The 22,199-nt window shown below is 38.7% G+C and overlaps 1 long non-coding RNA gene across 1 annotated transcript; it reads left to right on the top strand.

Annotated features, from left to right (window-relative positions):
- Nucleotides 1-10,444: 10,444 nt before the first annotated feature.
- LOC129657228 (uncharacterized) lies at nt 10,445-12,019 on the top strand. Its single transcript, XR_008716623.1, has 3 exons — nt 10,445-10,551; nt 11,448-11,598; nt 11,724-12,019. It is a non-coding gene; the product is annotated as an uncharacterized LOC129657228 (long non-coding RNA).
- The last annotated feature ends 10,180 nt before the right edge of the window (nt 12,020-22,199 follow it).

Raw genomic sequence — 22,199 nt, 5'->3', positions numbered from 1 at the left:
TGAAAGTGAAAGAACGTGAAAGTGAAGTTGCTCAGTCGTGTCTGACTTTTGCCACCCCATGGACTGTAGCCTACCGGGCTCCTCTGTCCATGGGATTTTCCAGGGAAGAGTGCTGGAGTGGGTTGCCATTTCCTTCTCCAGAGGATCTTCCCAACCCAGGGCTCAAACTTGGGTCTCCTGCATTATAGGCAGATGCTTTACTATCTGAGGCACCTATTCTTCAATTTTGAACATATTCCTCCATCTCCTTATTTTACCCAGTTCTCTGTGTTTATTTATACATGTTAGGTAGGTCATATATGTTTCCTGATCTTGGAGAAGTGGCCTTATATAGGAGAGGTTCTAAGGGGTTCGGCAACACCCTTCTCTCTATCTGCAAGAGTTATCTGCTCTAGAGGTGCCTCCTCTGTAGGCTGATTGCACACTTTTGTTGTAGTGAGGCTGACTGCTTTGGCTGCCCTACTAAGCTAATCTGGCCTCCAGCCCAGTTACCTATGAGACCATGCCTTGTGCAGTGACTGCCGGCCTGCTAGATGGCAAGGCTGGTTTCATTCATGGCTGTCTGAACAGCCCAGGGAGAATCAAGGCCAGTGCCAGTCCACTAGAGGACAGCACTGAGTCCCACATAGCAGTCCTGCATAGCAGCAGAGCCCTGAAAGGGCTCAGGACTGGTGCCAACCTGCTGGAGAGAAAGCAGCACGTGCTTTTTTTTTTTTTTTTTTAATGTATTGAAATTGTCATTTCTGAAAGTAAATATTGTATTTACTTTATTTTATTACTGATGTATGCACAAGGAAGCATTGACTTTCAAAGTAGGTATAGTGTATTAGTCTTCCAGGGCTACCATAACAAGATAACACAGACTGGGTGGCTTATGCAACAGAAATTCATTTTCTCAAAGTTCTGGAGTGTTTGAAGTCCATGATCAAATGTTGGCAAATTTGGTTTCTGTTGAAAGCTCTCTTCTTGGCTTGCAGACCGTCTCCTCACTGTGTGTCCTCCCATGGGCTTATCTCTGTTCCTGCAAGGATTAAGAGAGGGAAAGCGATCTGACATCTCTTCCTCTTCTTACAAAGACACCAACCCAGTTAGATTAGGACCCTGCTTTTATAATTTCATTGAACCTTACCTTTCCTAAAGACCCTATCTCTAAATACAGTCACAGTGGAAATTACTGTTTCAAATATGAATTTGGTGGTGACACAATTTAGTCCATCACATATAACATTTTAAGAAAAAATAAAACAACTGCAAACACTTAACACTTATTATATGCCAAATACTATTCCAAGAACTTAATGTTTACCAATATGCTTATTCCTCACACAACTCTTTTGGCTAGATACTTTTATTACCACTATTTTCACATAAGATAACTTAGGCACTGAAATGTTAACTTGCTCAAGTTTGGCCTGCTTCTAAGATAGAATTCGAGTAATAGAGCCAGGGTTCAAACTTGAACTTTCTTCAAAGACCAGACTGAATCAATCTGCTAAAATCATCAGTCATGTTAAGAATGGGGCACTAAATCCCCAGCTTGCTTCTCAGCTTTATGAAGAGAAGGACAGTCAGTATAAAGCAGTTCATACTGAGGCTCATTGGCTTTTATGAAGAGGCATTTTCATTCATCTGTTTGAATTGTAAGAAGAACATTAAGTCTTTCTGGAGAAAATTGTCAGTTACAAGTTGCTTTGCTCATGTACATGCAGTGCAGATATATTTGCCCATTTGAACAACTTACAGTTACTCTCACAAGAGAGGCTTTCATTAGCATTCCATATGCAAGAAAAATAAATGGAATAATTGAGGAACTGAGCTATGGAGTACAACACTTTATTGAGCCAGCTTGGATCTTTGGTGTCTAAATGGCTTATTAATGAACTCATCTGAATAATTCACTAAATGTATTATGAACATTATGCAGAGGCATTTAAGAAATGTTATAAATGACCTGGCTTCCGTGGTGGCTCAGACAGATTTCCAAACCAGATAACAGTAATTCATGAATAAGGGAAAATTTGCCTTTACGTTCTTTATTTTCCAAAACTTGACCTATTCACAAAATAAACAGGTGAGAGTTACTTCAGATGACTTCATCAACAAAATTTGTTTTGAAAAGTCTTTCATACCATTGTCTTTGGAAGAGCATTCCCAACATTAGATTTTAAGAGAGAAGACAGTTAAATATTTCAATTCTTTCCAATTATCTGTACCATTGGGTTGTGATTCCACCAAAACTAACATGTCATTTTTTTGCTGTAAAATCTTATCTTCATCTCAAACTAATCAACCTGAATATACCTTCATTATAAGCCTAACATAAAGAACCCTCACTGAACAATTTTAAAGTGAAAAATATTGGTAAAATTTGTCAGGCTCAGTATTAGTTATATATCACAGTTATTTTTTAAAACTTGTATTTATTTTATATTTTAACAACTATATTCTAGCTTATTAACTATAGTTTTTTCTCAATAATAGATAATAAAGTTTCTTTTAAAACAAATATTTTTGAGTAAAAAATCAGTATCTAATAAATAATAATAGGAGTACATGCACCAAAAACAATAGCAGTGCTTTTCAGTGACTAAGAACTAGGAAAAACACTTTACAATATACTTTAAAAATCTAATGTTATTATTGTTACTCAACCAAATCAAAAAGTTATTTGCAGTATTTGGAAAATGAGAGCCACAAGCTGAAAACTGTATCAATAAGATTAAAAGTTAAGCGAGCATATGTATTTACAATTTATTGCTATTGACAGGAAAGGAGACCCAAATCCACTGTTATATTTTCTATATAATCTTATTAGAGATTTCACTTATGTACCCTTCTGCTGATCACCTGTATAATCTCCTGTCTGTGCAGTAGGTTTTATATTGGTTTAATTTTGTAGTTACTTAATCTGTTTCATATCTATTTCCACCTATTAACTGTAAGATGTTGGAAACAGGAATTTTCTATTGCAGGCATTTTGCACCTAGAACTGCGCTATGCATATGGAGTGGTTAGAGAGATATTTACCAAATAAATTAGCATTACATGATATGGAAAACAACACTGCAGAATATGGACTTCTTTCAGAGATCCTCAACTGAAGCCAAGGCCATAAACTTTAAATGTCAACTCCAGTTGCAAACATTGTTGCTTTATCCAAGTGCAAGGGGATGATACTCATGTTGGGCAAGTTGGAGAGACTTTCATCTCTTGCACAAATTCCACAGACATATTTTCCAAGATTCCTGCAAGGGATATTCAGCATCAAGGGCAATCACATTCAGAAAAGCCCTAAATAATGGCATTGCCATCAGTTAATTTATTTATAATTTCTTCAATCCCAGATGAAATTTACCAGTAAAATGTGTTTATATTGGATTGGCCAGAAATAATAACATCTTATAGAAAACACCAACCAAACATTTTGACCAACACAATACCATAAGCAATGCTGTCTAGCAACATAGTTGACTTTTCATCTTTATGAAATTTTCGGAGAAAAAACTAGAAAGTTAGCTGAGGGTCAAATTTTCATACAGAAGGAATAAACTGTTTAGCTAACTCTTTACACACAGCCCCTTTATGTCTAAAAGTTTTACAATCACACTGTCTGATCAAGAGAAAGATAGATGAGGTGACTGGAACTGACGACGGCTCATCTGGAAGTCCATCCCTATTGGGTGTTGCTGTCTAGCTGCTCAGTCATGTCTGACTGACTGTGACCCCATGGACTCTAGCCCTCCAGTCTCCTCTGTCTGCGGGGTTTCCCAGGCAAAAATACAGGAGCAGGTTGCCATTTCATTCTCCAGGGAATCTTCTCGACCCAGGGACTGAACCTGCTTCTCCTGCATTGGCAGGCAGGTTCTTTACCACTGACCCACCAGGGAAGCCCTCCCATTTGCTTGGGGAATGGAAACTTCTTCCCCTTCTCAATTAGCCAGTTCCACTAATTACATAACTTTTTCTCCAGTCCTAATTGTTCATTTCCACATTCGTCTTCCTACCCTCACCCTACTTTCCCCCTCAGGCTCCATTTATCTACTCCATGGAAATGGAACTTCTGACTCTGCAAGTCCATGGCCAAATATTTCTGCCTTACACTCTGAGTCTTAGCTTCTGCTTCAGCAAAGGCTGGGAATGCATTTGTTAAGCCAACAAGATATCATTGGCTAATGCTTCTTCCATGGTAGGCACTCCTCTGGGAATGGAGGTGAAACAGTGAATGAGACCCATGAAGCCCACATTCTGAGCGACTTACATTCTAGTTTTGTAGACAGATAATAAAAATACCAAATAAAGAAGCAAGAAAAAAATGTCAACTGTGATGATGATATGCAATGAATAAAGATTTGTTGAAATGACAGAGTATCTGTATAAACTAACTAATCCTTCCTTTGTGCATTTTACACCATGGTCCACCAAAAAGTGACAAAGTGCAGGGCCCTCAAGTTTTTAAATATCTGTTAAGAATGTAGAATTCAGGTGCATGTAATAGAAAAATATAATAGATAACTAATGAGAACCTACTGGATAGCACAGGGAACGCCACTCTGTGCTCTGTGGTGACCCAAATGGGAAGGAAATCCAAAAAAGAGGGGATATATATATACGTGTAGCTGATTCACTTTGCTGTACAGTAGTAACTAAGACAACATTGTAAAGCAACTATACACCAATGAAAATTAATTAAAAAGAACAACTTTCACACACAGTGGACTTAAATAATTGGGACTTCCTATTTTTTTCTCAAATCACAAATTTTTTAGTGTTTATTTATTTAGCCAAGCTATACAGAACAGTGTCCCTATGACTCAGTAGGCCTTTCCCTACTGAGAAGTGATCACAAGTGGCTCCTATATTTTCAGATATAGCACTTGTAACTCAGGAACAAAGAGGGAGGAGTCACAGCATATATTTTTTCAAAACTGCCCCTGCCTTTCCCCCAAGAGAATTACGCTTGGGGCTTAATCTCATAAGGGAGTGATATGGTCACTGCCAGCTACAAAGGAAAATGAGAGAATTGGGGAAATGTCTACCATTTTAGGCTTACACAAACTGAGACCTAGGACCTAGGGCCTCCTAGGTTGTTAACCTCAAACAAATTCAGAGCACCTTTAGCAAAGAAGCTGCTGCTGCTGCTAAGTCGCTTCAGTCATATCCGACTCTGTGTGACCCCATAGACGGCGGCCCACCAGGCTCCGCCATCCCTGGGATTCTCCAGGCAAGAACACTGGAGTGGGTTGCCATTTCCTTCTCCAGTGCAGGAAAGTGAAAAGTGAAATAGAAGGTAAACATTTGTTGGGCAAATAAGAGTGAGTTCCAGTCATTGATTTTTCATTAGCCTAGACTTACAATCTATAAGAAGAAGAAATATACTGCTTGTTTGTCCATAAATTCTGAAGAAACTATGATCTTGAATTTCATTTCAGTCTTTATTCAGAGCCCTCTGCACCAAATACTTGAATAATACTAGATCTCAAGCGGGATGATGTCAGATTTCCTTAATTCACCCACAGACAAATCAGTAAGGATCCACATGCTTTATGTTTGTTTAGAAAATCTTCTGTTCTTCACTTTCTAAAACAAATAATGACACAGGACAGCACTAAAACTCAGTGATAATGAGAAAAAACCAATTATTCTGATATAAGGCTAACGGCCCTCAGCATGAGAGGAATGTGGTGGAGAAAGTTTAAATGTCTCCTCTATGGCCTGAAGGGTATTTCATAACAGGGAAAAAAAAAAACAATTGGGATAAAAATGAAAATTGGGAGAAAAAACTCAAAAGGAGAAGCAGATATACTTCTGGCATTAAAGTAAGAATTATCATGGCCTTTTGGAAGTGTGAGATAAGATGGTTATACAATTTCCTGATCCACGGGACATCACTTCATTATTTTGTAGAAAAAATTAAAATGGAAAAGAACTCACAATGACATTTCACTCCACCAGCAATATCAGAATGCACAGAGAACTGCAGTATATGCTTTTAGAATCCTGCCCCAGTCTCTTATTGTATGTTGGCTGGTGCTGCTGCTGCTAAGTCGCTTCAGTCGTGTCCAATTCTGAGACCCCATAGATGGCAGCCCACCAGGCTCCCCCATCCCTGGGATTCTCCAGGCAAGAACACTGGAGTTGGTTGCCATTTCCTTCTCCAATGCATGAAGTGAAAAGTGAAAGTAAAGTCACTCAGTCGTGTCCAACTCTTCGCAACCCCACGGACTGCAGCCTAGCAGGCTCCTCAACCCATGGGATTTTCCAGGCAAGAGTACTGGAGTGGGGTGCCATTGCCTTCTCCATGTTGACTGCTAAGAGTTCATAAATGCACCCTTCTCTAGAGAATTTTTCTCTGCAGGTGAAAGCAACCTATCAGGACAGATTGACCTCCTTCCTCTCTGCTCTCTCCTGCACCATCAAGCAGCCAACAGCCAATGAGACTAGGATGGAAGAGACCATCTTTGCTTCAGAGCTGAATCAACTCTGTCATTTTACTCCAAAGCTCCCTGTGGGATCAGGCAGGAGCTAGCTTCCTGCTGACACCACATCTTCCCTAGGCTACGTGCCCCATCACTTCCAGAGTCCTTCACTTCTTTCTCAGTAAGATACATACATCTGAATACTGACTCAGGCTCTGTGGCTACGGAACTCCATGTGACATGAAAATGGGACACCTCTTTCCACCTGTGAAAATTGATAACCTCATAGGTTAGTGAGGACCACAGAGGCCACTTTCTATAGAAGAATGTCCCATCAGGGTTTCCTCCTACTCCCTTGGTTGTCGTGCAAGTTGGTAGTAGCAGTTTCTGATGTCATAGGTGTGTCTCTCCTCCACTGAGTCTCCACAGTATGCACGCATGCTCTGCCGTGTCCAATTCTATGAGGCCCCATGCACTGTAGCCCACCAGGCTTCTCTGCCCGTGGGATTCTCCAAGTAAGAATACTGGAGCGGGTTGCCATTTCCTGCTCCAGGGGATCTTCCAGACTCAGCGATCGAACCTGAATCTCTTGGGTCTCCCACACTGACAGGGAGATTCTTTACCACTAGGGCCACCTGGGAAGCCCATTGTGTCTCCACAGGGTCATTGCTATTCCTGTAAATTATTGACAAGCAAGCATTCTCTCCTCCAAGTCTGCTCCCCAATGGCTCTCTGCTTTCTTTTAGTCCAAGTAGTGCTTCAACCACCCAGAGTTCTCTATTGCAAACATTGATCCCTTTCTGGGAATAACTTTGCAGAAGAAGAAAAGTGTGAAGAGTCTGAAACTGGCAAGCAGGAAGCATAAGATGCAGGGAAAACAGTGTTTTTTATTTCACTCCTAGATGTTCATCTCTGGATAAGAGAATCATGGCACAGATTTCCAAATTTCCAAATGAGCAGTGTTTTTTTCTCACCTGGTCCTGATATAGACACTAAATGTTGGCATAAGACTTAGACTCTTCTTACTATGACTCAGCAACCGCAGTTCTGGTAGCAGGCTTATGCTTCCAGATAAACACACAAACATATATGTGTTTCTGTGTGTATGCATGTGTGGATTATATACATATATATATATATATATATACACACACACACACATATAGTGTATATATCATGCATGAGTGCTCAGTCATGTCTGACTCTTTGCTGCTCCATGAACTGCAGCCTGCCAGGCTCCTCTCTCCATGAGATTTTCCAGACAAGAATACTGGACCAGCTTGCCATTTCCTCCTCCAGGGTATCTTCCTGACACAAGGATTGACCCCCCCATCTCCTGCATCTCCTGCAATGGCAGGTCAATTCTATAATACTGAGCCACCTGGGAAGCCCAAGTATATATATGTATACATGTAAATATATATGTTCCTTCTGTAAGGTTCATTCTGTAAGCTTTTTATATATAAATATCGAAGTTCCATTACAATGCTAATTTACTTAAATCCACTCCCAGGGATATGGATTATATGCATATATACATACATATAAGTGTAAATATATATATTTACACATATTTATGTGTAAATGGACTTCCCAGGTGGCATTAGTGGTAAAGAACCCACCTGCCAATGAAGGAGACATAAGATACATGGGTTCAATCCTTGAGTCAGGAAGATCCCCTGGAGGAGGGCATGGCAACCCACTCCAGGATTCTTGCCTGAAGAATCTCATGGACAGAGGAGCCTTGAAGGCTACAGTCTATAGAGTTGCAGAATCAGACGCATACATGTAAATATATATGTTCATTCTGTAATTTTTTTTTTCATAAATATTGAAGTCCCATTACAATGTTAATGCATACATCCACTCCCTGGGGAAGAAGGAGGAAAGAGGATATATTTCTTTTAATTTTATAGGGAGACAACATGTAAAATATTACTACAATATTTCCTGCATTATTCTAAAAGGTTAAAAGTAAATGAACAGATCTAGTCCCTTTTAATCTGTTCCTATCAATAATTTCATTATTTTATTAACTCTGAAAATCTGCTAGAATTTTATTTTTAAATTCAATTCCTTAATGCTATAATGCAATCCAAGAAAAGCACTTCAGAAAAATTGTTACAATTTCTGGCGGTTAAAATCACTCAGTTTGTGCTGCCTAGTTTAAGGTTTCTAAAATGTTCATTGTGACCCAAGAGCCAACTTCTATAATGTCTTCCTTCACAGCAGAGTTGACTAAAAGCTTTCGTTTTCCCACATGGAGATTTCAAGGTGATAACTTTGCATAGTAAAGAAAGTTGCCATCATGTCATTTTCAGGAAAGTCAAACACACACCCTGATGAAGCTGTTGACAGAAATATAAGTGAATTATGGCTTGGCAAAGCATGAAGCCATTAAAGGAAAAATGTCCTCCAATTCATCCCTAAGGATCAGCAGATTTTATACTTGACAGCTTTCCTTTGCCTAATGGAGTTTCAGTGGGAATTATAGCAGCACAGTTTGCATTAGATGATTCTTTATTTAATATGTTGAAATACGGCTCCTAGTTAAAGTAAGCTCCAGAGAGACAGAGAATAAGGACCAAGGAGTCTTGCCTAGAAATGCAAATGAGATTTCACTTAAAACCTAACAGTTACACTTGTTGTAAGCAACATTTTAGAGAGAAATGCTTCCTTAAATGAGTGATAGATTGGATGGCTCAATGGGTTCCTCCTGGTTTTAAGTTCTCTGAGGGTTTCTTTTTTTTCCTTTGTTTGTTTTTACAGTTTTTCAGTAGGCTGTGCTAAGTCTATCAAAAGAGGTTTGCTGCTGTTGCTGCTAAGTCGCTTCAGTCGTGTCTGACTCTGTGCAACCACATAGACGGCAGCCCACCAGGCTCCCCTGTCCCTGGGATCCTCCAGGCAAGAACACTGGAGTGGGTTGCCATTTCCTTCTCCAATCAAAGAGGTTTAGGGATCCTTAGACCTAATATTGACTTGACTTAATTTTTTGTCGTAATTGGGACAAGTTATTTTTTTTGCTTTATATGCAAGAGACTTACTTGTAGAATCTAGATACAGCTGGCTTCAAAAGAGTGAGAATTTCAAAAGAGTAAATCATAGTAAATCATAAAAGGCAACAAAATAATAACATTTACTGTATACCTTGCTTTGACCATATGCTACCGTATTAAAGGTTTTATTTCACAATGAATTCTTTCAATAGGCCTGAGTAGCAGCTGGTGCTCTATTTTCTTGGCACTAGAAATGAACTGTCTTTTAAAAAATTATAAGAAGTCCATAAAAGCTGTTATTTTGTGTCCTCAAATGAATGTGGTGGGTAATCATTATATTGTTCTAGTTTTATTCAGAAATGCACAACTGAGTTTACTTCAACACCTTTCCTTCCAGGAAAGAGGTTGAGCAAATCTCTGTGGTCCTGGCTGAATTTATTCAATCCAACAGAAAAGAAAAAATGCTGTTTGTGTAGGACCATTGATTGAGCATATATAAAACTTCTATATGTTCTGGATTTAATTATGTATAGTTTCACTTAAGAATGTGCTGATGTGTTTATTTTGGGGTATAAACACCCCGTTAAAGGTCAGCTGGTTGATGATTCTGCTGTGAGCTCCATGTCCATTGTCATGCATTAGGCCCCAGCATCTGTGGAGTACACAGGCCTGTTGTATAGAGACTGTTGTCTTTTTGTAGCTATAAGCTATCAAGGAATGAGTGTGGACCAACCAGTTTGGCTAGATCGACTTAGATGAAATCTGTATTTGAAATATGAAAAAAATAAAATCAACGTATCTGGAAAATTAAAATCGAACATTGGGAGAGTCCAGAGAGACTCAATATCGGCATGAAAAGTAAACTGAAAAGTGAATTAGGGAATCTGGTTGTTAGAGCATTAGTCCCAATCCTGGCTTTCTCACTACCTGGTTTTGTGACATTTGCTAGGTCTCAGTTTTACCTCTGAAGTGGGGTTGTTGAACTAGATATTTTTAATTTTTCAATAACCCTTCTTTCTCCTGTTTTTAATCTCTTTCAGAGCTCTAAACAATATACTGAATTGAATACTTGGCTACATGTACATTTCTTTGACCCAATTTTCCAGCTGAAGCTGATCATGCCAGAGATCACCAGGGAGGTAAAAATACAACTGGGGTCAATTTAATTTTTTAGCATGGTTAATACACAGGCATTTTTGCCATTTGTGAGCTGACTTATTCTTTGTTTTGAGCACCTGCCACACTTAATATATGTACCAATTGCTTGCAAATTAGCAAATTGACCTTGAGTAATGCAGGGATTAAGGGTGTCAATTCCCCATACAGTCAAAATCCACGTATAACTTTAGAATCTCCCTAATTTTAGCTACTAATAGCCTAATGCTGACTGAAAACCTGATGTAAAAGTCGATTAACTTATCTAAACAGTTGATTAAAACATATTTTGTATGTTACATATATTTTATACTATATTCTTACAATAAAGTAAGCTAGAGAAAAGAAAAAACTGTTAAGAAAATCATAAGGAGGAAAAAGTGCATGATATTTACTGTAATATATTTATTGATACTGCAAGTTTATATCATCTGTTTACAAGATGAATTATCTGTCAGTACCTACATCAATGTTGTCTTACATGATACAAAACGCCGAAGCTGTTATACATATTATTAACACCAGACATCAAAAATGAAAAGATAATGTGAAAAAGAAATGTGTACTTATTTACAGATATAACAGTTCACACACAGATAACAAGAAGCAGCAATACGATCACTATATATATTAATATATAACATATACTGTCTACTGTAATGGATGTTGCCATGTATGGTATGCAAGGATTTTTTTGCAAAAGTTTGGGTAAACTTTAACTTTTTATAATAGATTTATGAATATTTTTATGGTAGTAAGTGGAAAAATTGACTAGTATCTACATGTATCTTATGCATTAGTTATATATCTAACATTTTCTTAATTTTTAAGAAAAAATATCTGAGGTTATTGATATTTCTCCTGGCAATCTTGATTCCAGCTGTGCTTCGTCCAGCCCACTATTTCACATGATGTGCTCTGCATAGAAGTTAAATAAGCAGGGTGACAATCTACAACCTGGACGTACTCCTTTCCCTATTTGGAACCAGTCTGTTGCTCCTTAACCTGCATACAGATTTTTCAGGAGGCAGGTAAGATGGCCTGATATTTCCATCTATTTAAGAATTTTCTACAGTTTGTGGTGATCCACAGAGTCAAAGGCTTTGGCATTGTCAATAAAGCAAAAGTAGATGTTTTTCTGGAACTCTCTTTTCAGTGTTCTGGATTGTAATTCAGCTGTGTGTGATGCATGCTAAACCACTTCAGTCGTGCCTGACTCTGCAACCCCGTGGACTGCAGCCCATCAGGCTCCTTTGTTCCTGGGATTCTCCAGGCAAGAATACTGCAGTGGGTTGCCATGCCTTCCTCCAGGAGATCTTCCTGACCCAAGGTTCAAACCTGCACCACTCTCTTACATCTCCTGCATTGGCAAGTGGGTTCTTTACCAGCAGTCTCACCCGAGAAGCCCAATTTGGCTGTACTTTGTAGATAATAAGCACTGAAATAAAGGTTCACAACAGCTTTATGAGTAGTAAGTGCTAGAATAAATGTCAAGTATTACCCTATTTTTCGGTGGTGAAAATGTTTAAATATGCATATTAGATCACATAAATCCATTCCATTGGAAGGAAATATCTATTAAATAGTGACAGCTAGAAGTAATAAGATCAAGAAATATCAGTATCACTATGTACTAGTTCTTTCTAAGTGCCCTGCATCATCTCAAGTACTTTACAGGTATAATCTCATCATTTCCACACAACCCCATCAGTGTCATCCTGACCCTCATTTATCAGTGAGATGAAATAATTTGCCAAAATTCCCACAGTTGCCAAATGGTAAAAAGTGAAAGTCACTCAGTCGTGTCCAACTCTTTGGGACCCCATGAACTGTAGTCCATGGAATTCTCCAGGCCAGAATACCAGAGTGGGTAGCCTATTCCTTCTCCAGTGGATCTTCCCAATCCAGGAATTGAATTGGGGTCCCCTGCAATACACATGGATTCTTTACCAACTGAGCCAAATGGCAAAGCTGGAATTCAAACCATGGAGATATGAAACCAAAGCTCACTGTGTGAGCCTATAAATAAGAATTGTCTGTCTCTAAACAGTGAAAGTTAAAAGAAACAATGTTTTGATAGAAATTTTTCTAGAGCAAGATTTGGAAACTACAATCTATGAGCCAGTTCCAGCCCTCCACTACTTCTGAAATAAAGTTTTGTTGGAACACAATCATGCTCACTTATTTACACCACATCTATTGCTGATTTCTCACTATGGTGTCAGGGCTGAGTAGTTAACATCAAGACTCTATGGCCCCTCAAGACAAAAATATTTACTATCCCACCCGTTACAGAAAATGTTTGCAGCCTTCTGGTCTAGAGAAGTCTTACTCAGGCTCTTCATGTCTAATCAACCTTCTCTTTTTCCTCCCCTTGTAATTCCATAATGAAAAGATGTCACAAATTATATATATCCAAACCCATTCTACCCGTCTTTGAATTCAAAATACATGGCATTTTTTTTGCTTTTTTTTTCTTTAACTATCCAAGCCATTTTATTATTTATTTCCTTTTCCTCAGTAATTGTTTTAAATTAACTTTGTTAATATGTATTCTATTAACATAGGCTTCCCCCGTGGCTCAGCAATAAAGAATCCACCTGCAATGCAGGTGGTCACAGAAGATGCAGGTTCCATCCTGGGTCAGGAAAATCCCCTGAAGGAGGGCATGTCCACCTACTCCAGTATTCTTGCCTGGAGAATCCCATGGACAGAGGAGCCTGAAGGGCTACAGTCCATGGAGTCGCAAAGAGTCGGACGTTACTGAAGCAACTTAGCACGTAGGCATGCACATTCTATTACTCTATGTTAACAAACATATGTCAATAAGTGTCTTATCCTCTTATCCTCTTGTGCTGATCCTGGACCAGTTTGCTCTCAGATCCATTTCTCCTCCTTTTTGCTTTGCGCCTACCCCAGGGAATCTAATCTCTGCAGGATGTATTTCACAAGCTGTCTGACACTGAAACCCAGAGGGTTCCACCAATGGATGGCCTCTGGGAGATGGGAGATAAAGAGAAATTAGGGTATTTATCTTCTTCCCTACATCTCCTCCATGGTCTAGTGTGGTTCCAGCTTACTGTTGGTAGGGAGGGTGGGAAAAATTTGGATTCAAATAATACCCATTTCTCCCTTTTTAGATGGTTCAGGCCTCCTTCATGGCTAATTTCTGGACTGTCTCACATTCATTTGGATTTGTCAGCCTTACATCTCTTGGGTAGCTATCCCCCTGCATTTAATTAATTATACATTTAGATGTAAGTTCTTGATGTGATTTTGGTTTTGGGGGGAGGAGGGGCTTGACATTGACCTATACAATTCTAATTTTGTTGATCTTTAGAAATTGACTACACTCTTTTTTATCAATATTTTAATTAAAACATAGTTGATTTGCAATGTTATGTTAATTTCTGCTGTACAGCAAGGTGATTCAGTTATATATGTATATATATCACATTCTTCTGGTCTAGAGAAGTCTTACTCAGGCTCTTCATGTCTAATCAACCTTCTCTTTTTCCTCCCCTTGTAATTCCATAATGAAAAGATGTCACAAATTATATATATCCAAACCCATTCTACCTGTCTTTGAATTCAAAATACATTCTTTTTTAATATGCTTTTCCATTATGGTTTATCAGGATATTGAATATAGTTATCTGTGCTATACAATAGAACTTTGTATTTAATAAATAGACTACACTCTTAACATTTTGTTAATTATCAAATATGACCTTATCAACAACAACAAAAAAGACCCTGCAAGAATTAATTAGTCAAATCCTTTACATATGACATATGTTCCAAAAATCATACTATCACTAATAGAGCAGTCCTTCAGATAGAATTTTCATGAAACAGTAATAGCAAAAAAAAAAAAGAAAAACTATTTTTAACTAGGTTTGAACTCTGTTTATAGTCAGCAGGTTGCCAAATTCCATAGGAAAATATGAATCCAAACTCACATTAGGCATGAAGTATTTTTTAGCAGAAAATATTTAAATATATGAGTCTTGAGACATAAATTGTTACTGGAAACTTCAAAATGAAATATAGTACATGGGAATTAAAGAAAAAATTCTCTCTGTTATTTCCTTTTGCTTAAGCTAAATGCTCAATAAGAATTCAGCATAAAAACAGTGTGCTTTAGGAGTATAAAATCTCCCAAGTTCCCTGCCTTTCTGAATATTAGACACTACACATGGTGATGCTCAAGTGAAAAAAAAAATGACAGTCAATAGACAATTCCAGTTTTAGAGGCAAATGCACTGTGCTGTCTTAAAAGCTTTTAATATTTATATTGCATTTCACCTGTGACATAGATTTTCACATTCTATACAAAATGTAATGTTTTTCCATTTTTTTTAATTTCAAAAAATTTGTGATAAAAACACATTATAGGATATGGAAACCTCCCTGAAAGAATCCTTCTATGAATTTATGGCACCTTTTTTTTTTATTAGAAACAGCAACTAGTGTTAGAAAACACTTTTCAATTTCTCTTCATGCCTAAAGTAGAATGGCATTAACAATGTTTTTTGCTGCCTGAAGATTCAGTGACTTTCTTCTTATTTTCTTCCTCTACTCTGAATTTTGCAACTTCTTTTTAATCTCATTCCTAGTATGTTCTGTAATAACATGGCAAGAGTGTGGACTCTGCATTGTCCAGGGGTAAATCCCAGATTCCCCACTTCTGACCTGGGAACGCTCCTTACTTCCCTGAGTCATCATTTCCACACACACAAAATGTCTTTAATTCTGTTTTTTCCACATGATTCTGTTAGGACGAGACAATTTTAATAAAGACACTAAAAATACGTTGGTGGTGGTTTAGGCTCTAAGTCGTGTCCAACTCTTGTGACCCTATAGACTTAGCCTGCCAGGTTCCTCTGTTCATGGGATTCTGCAGGCAAGAATACTAGAGTGGGTTGCCGTTTCCTTCTCTAGGGGATCTTCCCAAGCCAGGAATCGAATCCAAGTCTCCTGCATCGCAGACAGATTCTTTACCAACTGAGCTACAAGGGAAGCTAAAATGCATTATATAAAATACATTAAGTATTTTACACATTAAATTAAAAGATGTTTTATTTATTTATAATAAAAAAATACATTAAGTTCCACCAAATTGTGGGCACTCAGCATACTTTAGCCTCCTCCACTTTTAAATTTTCCCTTTGTGCTAATCCCAGTACTTAGCACACCCAGTACTTGTGAGTGTGTGCTCAGTTGTGTCTGACTCAGTGTGACCCCATGCACTGCTGCTCATCAGGCTCCCCTGTCCATGGGATTTTCCAGGCAAGAATACTGGAGTGGGTTGCCATGCCCTCCTGCAGTGGATCTTCCAGACCAAGGGATCAAGCCCACGTCTCCTGCATCTCCTGCATTGGCAGGCAGATTTTTTACCACTAGCACCACCTGGAAGAACCAATAAATGTCATTATTCCATTATCTGCATTCACTTTCCATCATTTAAGTTTGGATTATGTTTTTCTAAATATGTCTACTTGAAGAACAGGAGGAAAATATTAATACAAAGCAATACACAAAGTTGCCTTTCTGTCTGATTTTAGTTTCTTCCAGGAATAATAACTATGTATCTCTGCCCAGCTAATTTTACCTTGAACAACCATTCTAAAGGACTGTGGGACTCCCCCTAATTTACTTTCTATCCTTCAATCCATGGGAAAGCCTCTGAACCCCTGCTTTCTTCTCCCTGCCAAGACTGCATAACACAGAAGGGAATGCATGGCCAGATGTGGAGAGAAGAAATTTCAAGTACAGAAAATTTTCAAGCATAGCTTTGAAGCACTATGATGGCTTCTGCTCAAAGACCTATAGGATGGGCCACTGGCAAGGAAGGTCATTTAACCAGAGCAAGTAACCAGGCTGTCATAGGTGATACTCCCATGATTCCATTAGAGTAAGATGTGTTATGTCAATAGAGATACCAAAGCCTACAGACAAAAGGCAAATTGTGAATTTTCAGAGTGTAGAGAAGGTACATTTACTTCTCAGGAGTAAAAGCCAATATTTAAAAGACATATATTCATTTCACTGAATTTTTTCAGTTGTGACAGAAATGTACTATTCATGGAAGTCCTTAAACTTCAATGAAGCACAGGCAGGATACTTTTTGACCTGTTTGCACTGACCCTAAGCTAAAAGTTTACAAGTCAGCTCACAGAAGGATGGGTCAGAATTTCTGCTGCTACAATGACCACCCATCTCATATTTTTATTGCAGAGGTGTAATGTACAGTCCCATTGTTCTATCACTTAGATGTAGGCATGTGTCTTTCAATCAACATTTTAACTTTTATACTATATTCTTTAATTGACTGTCAAATCAAGCACTTTAAAAATTATATATTTTTAATGCTAAGGCAAGAAAGGGCATGTTGGACAAAAGGGAGATGAGGAGGCAGAATCAGAGAAAGTATTCTGTGGTCTCACTTCCAGGAAGGGTAACTGGACTTGAGATTTTTATAATATAGGCTTTTCCTGGTAGGCTATTCAACTTTGTGGCTTTTTTTAAAAAGTTGGTGGCATGCTAAAAAAGAGAATGAACCAAAAGATTTCAGGAAATTGAAAACAGATTATCTAAGTCTCTGGTGTAAAACTGGCCCACTTCCTACATCCTGGGACTGGGAAGCTCTCAATATCTGCTGATTTCACCAGGTGAATACCTGAATCCACTCCAAGGCCAGGGCCTATAAGAAATGAGGACTGAAGAAAAAGAGTGTTCCTGCCAGGACAGACTCGAGAGGCGCAGCTGTTAGGGCCATGGCCAGAAAATCCAGAGGGAACACTACAACTTATGACATCTTCCTTTTGGACATGGACTCCAGGAAGGAGACTTTGTTACATCATGAAGCCCCAACAAAGGACATGCTGGGAATGTCCGATTAGCTGGTCTGGGGGCACCTAGAATCAGGGACACTAATAGCAGTGACGGACTGGGGGAAGATGAAAACTTTTTCCTGCTGGAAAGAAAAATCATGAAACTTCCTTTTGGATTATATATGGATCTTGAGTTACTAATCATTTCAGAATGGGGAACCTCAAGAGTGTAATGCTAGCTTCTTGCCAAGCAAACAAGTAATGGTATAGAGTTTGTTCTAGTTCAATGTGAAAATAAACAGGGCCATAGCCAGTCTGTGGCCACAGGACTGAAAAAGGTCAGTTTTTATTCCAATCCCAAAGGAGGGCAATGCCAAAGAATGTTCAAACTGATGCACAATTGCACTCTTCTCAAACACTAGCAAAGTTAATGCTCAAAATTCTGCAAGTGAGGCTTCAAAAGCACGTTAACTGAGAACTTCCACATGTTCAAGCTGGATTTAGAAAAGGCAGAGGAACCAGAGATCAATTGCCATCTGCTGGATCATAGAAATACCAAGAGAATTCCAAAAAAATTCCACTCCTGCTTCATTGACTACTCTAAAGCATTTGACTGTGTGGATCACAACAAACTGGAAAATTCTTAAGGAGATAGGAATACCAGACCACCTTACCTGCCTCCTGAGAAACCTGTATGCAGGTCAAAAAGCAACAGTTAGATCCAGATATCGAACAACAGACTGGTTCCAAATTGGGAAAGGAGTATGTCAAGACTGCATATTGTCACCCTGTTCAATCAACTTCTAGGCAGAGTACATCATGTGAAATGGTGGGCTGGATGAAGCACAAGCTAGAATCAAGATTGCCAGGAGAAATACCAAATAACTTCAGATATGCAGATGACACCACCCTTACGGCAGAAAACAAAGAGGAACTAAAGAGCCTCTTGGTGAAGGTGAAGGAGGAGAGTGAGAAAGCTGGCTTAAAACTCAACATTCAAAAAACTAAGATCATGGCATCCAGTCCCATCACTTCATGGCAAATAGATGGGGAAACAATGGAAACAGTAAAAGACTTTATTTTCTTGGGCTCTAAAATCACTGCAAATGGTGACTACAGCCATGAAATTAAAAGACGCTTGTTCCTTGGAAGAAAAGCTATAACAAACCTAGACAGCATAATAAAAAGCTGAGCTGTTACTTTGCCAACAAAGATCCATCTAGTCAAAGCTAAGGTTTTTCCAGTAGTGCTGGGAGCCGGCATATTGCATATTGAGTGAGGATCTGGAATAGCTCAACTGGAATTCTATCACTGCCGGGAGCCAGCGTGAGGCACTCCGCCCATGACAAAGGTCATGAGGAAGGAGGCTCGGCATACGCAAAGGCGGGATCGAGCCTCAGGAGTCCCCCTGGAAATTCTCGAGCATCTACCCCCAAAACCAGAGTCTGCCTACTTTCTGCTTTGTGCTTTCACCTACACCTCTGACTTTACGGGGGGCTGTCTCCCACTACCTCTCTCTGGAAAAAGAGTTAGCTCACAGCTCCAGTTAATAATTCCTGGATGTGACAGTGTTTCAACCTACAAACTCCTTTGGAAATCCTCTAGCCTGCCTGAATGGGTTTTTCCGGCCACATGTGATTGTTCAGAGCCTCCCAACTGTGAGAGGCAGGAGATGTTCTAAACTGCCTAAACACAGATTCCTTTGAGTAGTTAAAAGATTGATTAGAAAATGTATTGGTGAAGGGTTTTTCACTTGTTGGGCCAATGTTTGCTGCTAAGTCTCCATACTCCTTACCTACTGTGTCCTTGGCAGTGTATTGATTGATATAATGGGTGTATAGAAATGTAAAATGCCGCTTTGTCCAATGCTTTTTGGAAGGCTGGCGCCTGACTTTGGAATAATCACCTTTAGAGAAAGATAAGTTTCTTAAAATGTTAACAGGCCTCCGGGCCAGAAGATGATGTCAATCACCTGAACTTTTGCATATGATAAGTTTGCAGGAAGAAAGCCTGGCTTGCTGCATGACTCTACCCCTTCCCCCATTATCCTCTATGCATACCTTAAGGTATAAAAACTACTTTGGAAAATAAAGTGCGGGCCTTGTTCACTGAAACTTGGTCTCCCCATGTCACTCTCTCTCCCAAATTCTAGCTGAGTCTCCATCTGGAGCGCGGAACCCACCATGCTTGCTAATTATGCCTGGGCTTCTAAGATCCGACCGGGGAGGCCTCAGTGTCTCCTCTCCTTCGGGAGAACGGAAGGACGCCTGCGGCCTACATAAGTGGTGCAAACTTCTTGTCTTGAAGTTTTATTGGTCTCCCGCGTAAACCAAGCTACTCAGCCTCTTTTCTCCACTGAATTTTCCTACTGAGCTATCCTTATTTCAGCCGCTTTTCTCCACTGAATTTCCTCACTGAGCTATCCTTATTCTATTACTCTTTATATCTTTGATGAATAAATAATTAAATAGGTCGCCGACGCCGTCCCCGCTTCGAATACCCTGGATCAGCCGGGGCTGGACCCCGGCACAGTAGTCTTGTACAGATGTGAGAGTTGGACCATAAGAAGGCTTAGTGTCGAAGAACTGATGCTTTTGAATTGTGGTATTGGAGAAGACTCATGAGAGTCCCTTGGACAGCAAGGATATCAAACCAGTCATTCATGAAGAAAAACAGTCCTGAATATTCATTGGAAGGACTGATGCTGAAGCTGAAGCTACAATACTTTGGCCACCTGATGTGAAGAACTAACTCATTAGAAAAGACCCTGATGCTGGGAAAAATTGAAGGCAGGAGGAGAAGGGGACAAACGAGGACGAGATGGTTGAATAGCATCAGTGACTCGATGGACAAGAGTTTGAACAAGCTCTAGGAGATGGTGAAGGACATGGAGACCTGGAATGCTGAAGTCCATGGAGTCACAAAGAGTGGGACACAACTGAGTGACTGGCTGCTGTGTAATATCGTATCCCTTCAATGTTAATCAGTCTCAGTGGCCATTAGTAAGTTTTGTCCAGCTTTCATCAGAACAGTAAATTAAAACCTCTTTTCATCTAAATTATCACTCATGATATCAATTTGCACAGTTATTTGGGAAGGAGGTGGACTTAAATTACCACCCAAGAGGTTCTTGCCAAATTACCCCACTTTCTTCTCTGTTTTAGATATCTCAGCCCTTTTTCCACTCCATTTACAAAATTCTGCATAACTACTTCAGATTTGTGACCAAACTGCCACATCATATCATAGAAATATTTGTTTTAATTATAGCTGTGCAATTTGCAATTATGCTTTAATTTGGCATGATTCCTTCCCATCATATCAGTGTCTGACCATGTCATCCAAGTGGCTCAGAGTTCTTGGTGGATGCATCAGAAGTAAAAGCCAAAAGAGTATGTGTAAACCATAATTTTTGTTAGCTTTTCTGCCGAGTCTTATGTAGATTTTTCAAGTTTCAAATTATGTAACCAATATAGTGAATAAGCAAAATACTTCAAATCCATTCAAAAAATGATATTATTTATCCCTAATCATCCATTTAGACTTGGCAAGTTCTTTTCCTGAGTTCTGGAAGAAATCACAGTCAGATATCAAACATTTGTTTTGACAGTTTTATGAGGAATAACAAACATACAGTAAACTGAAAATATTTAAAGTGAACAGTTTGATTAGTTGTGATATGGAAGGTGTAAGTATGTACTATAAAACCTACTGTCACAACCAAGTTAGCATATCACACCCCAAACTTTCATCATGTTCCACTTTATTCCCTACCACTCTCCCTTTCCACCCTTAACTTTTGTCTACAAGCAGCTACTGATCTGCTTCTGACTATGAACTAGTTTGAATTTTCTTGGGTATTAGATAAATGGAATCATGCAGCCTGTATTCTTTTAAATTTTATGTCTTTCACTCAGCATAATTGTTTTGAGATTCATCCATGTTTTAACATGTTTCAGTAATTCATTCTTTTTTTGCCTGAGTAGTATTTCATTGTATGGATAAAACATATTTGCATATTCAGTCACATGTTGATGGACATTTGTGTTGTTTTTAGTTTTTCTCTATTATAAACAAAGCTACTGTGAACATTCATGTATAAAACCTTGTGTGCACATATCTTCTGTCTCTTTGGGTTAGGTGAAGATTTCTTACATACAAAATTAAACACAATTCAAAAGAATGGATTTGAAACTCTACTCTTGTTGAAAAAAAAATTTGCAAATCATATATATTATGGACTGATATAACAAACATATATATTTTTAAATATCAAAACTCAACAATAAGAAAGCAATCAAATTAAAAATCAGAAAAATATTTAAATAGACAAAGACAATATATGAATGGCAAATAAGCACATGAAATGATGCTCAACATCATTTTTGTTCAGTTCAGTCAAGGAATGCTTAAACTAAAACCACAAAGAGATGCCACTATACACATATTCAAATGACTAACATTTAAAAAACTGACCATATCAAGTATCAAGTATCATATGGTCAGTTTTTTAAATGTTAGTCATTTGAATATGTGTATAGTGGCATCTCTTTGTGGTTTTAGTTTAAGCATTCCTTGGGAGAATGGCATTGAAACATGTATAATATCATATATGAAACGAGTCGCCAGTCCAGGTTCGATGCATGATACTGGATACATGGGGCTGGTGCACTGGGATGACCCAGAGGGATGGTATGGGGAGGCAGGAGGGAGGAGGGTTCAGGATAGGGAACACATGTATACCTGTGGTGGATTTATTTTGATATATGGCAAAACCAATACAATATTGTAAAGTT

Source organism: Bubalus kerabau, chromosome 7 (genome assembly GCF_029407905.1).
Source record: "Bubalus kerabau isolate K-KA32 ecotype Philippines breed swamp buffalo chromosome 7, PCC_UOA_SB_1v2, whole genome shotgun sequence".
In the NCBI taxonomy this organism is placed as follows: Eukaryota; Metazoa; Chordata; class Mammalia; order Artiodactyla; family Bovidae; genus Bubalus; species Bubalus kerabau.
Note: the sequence above shows the minus strand (reverse complement) of the source record. Positions and strands in the feature narration are given on the sequence as shown.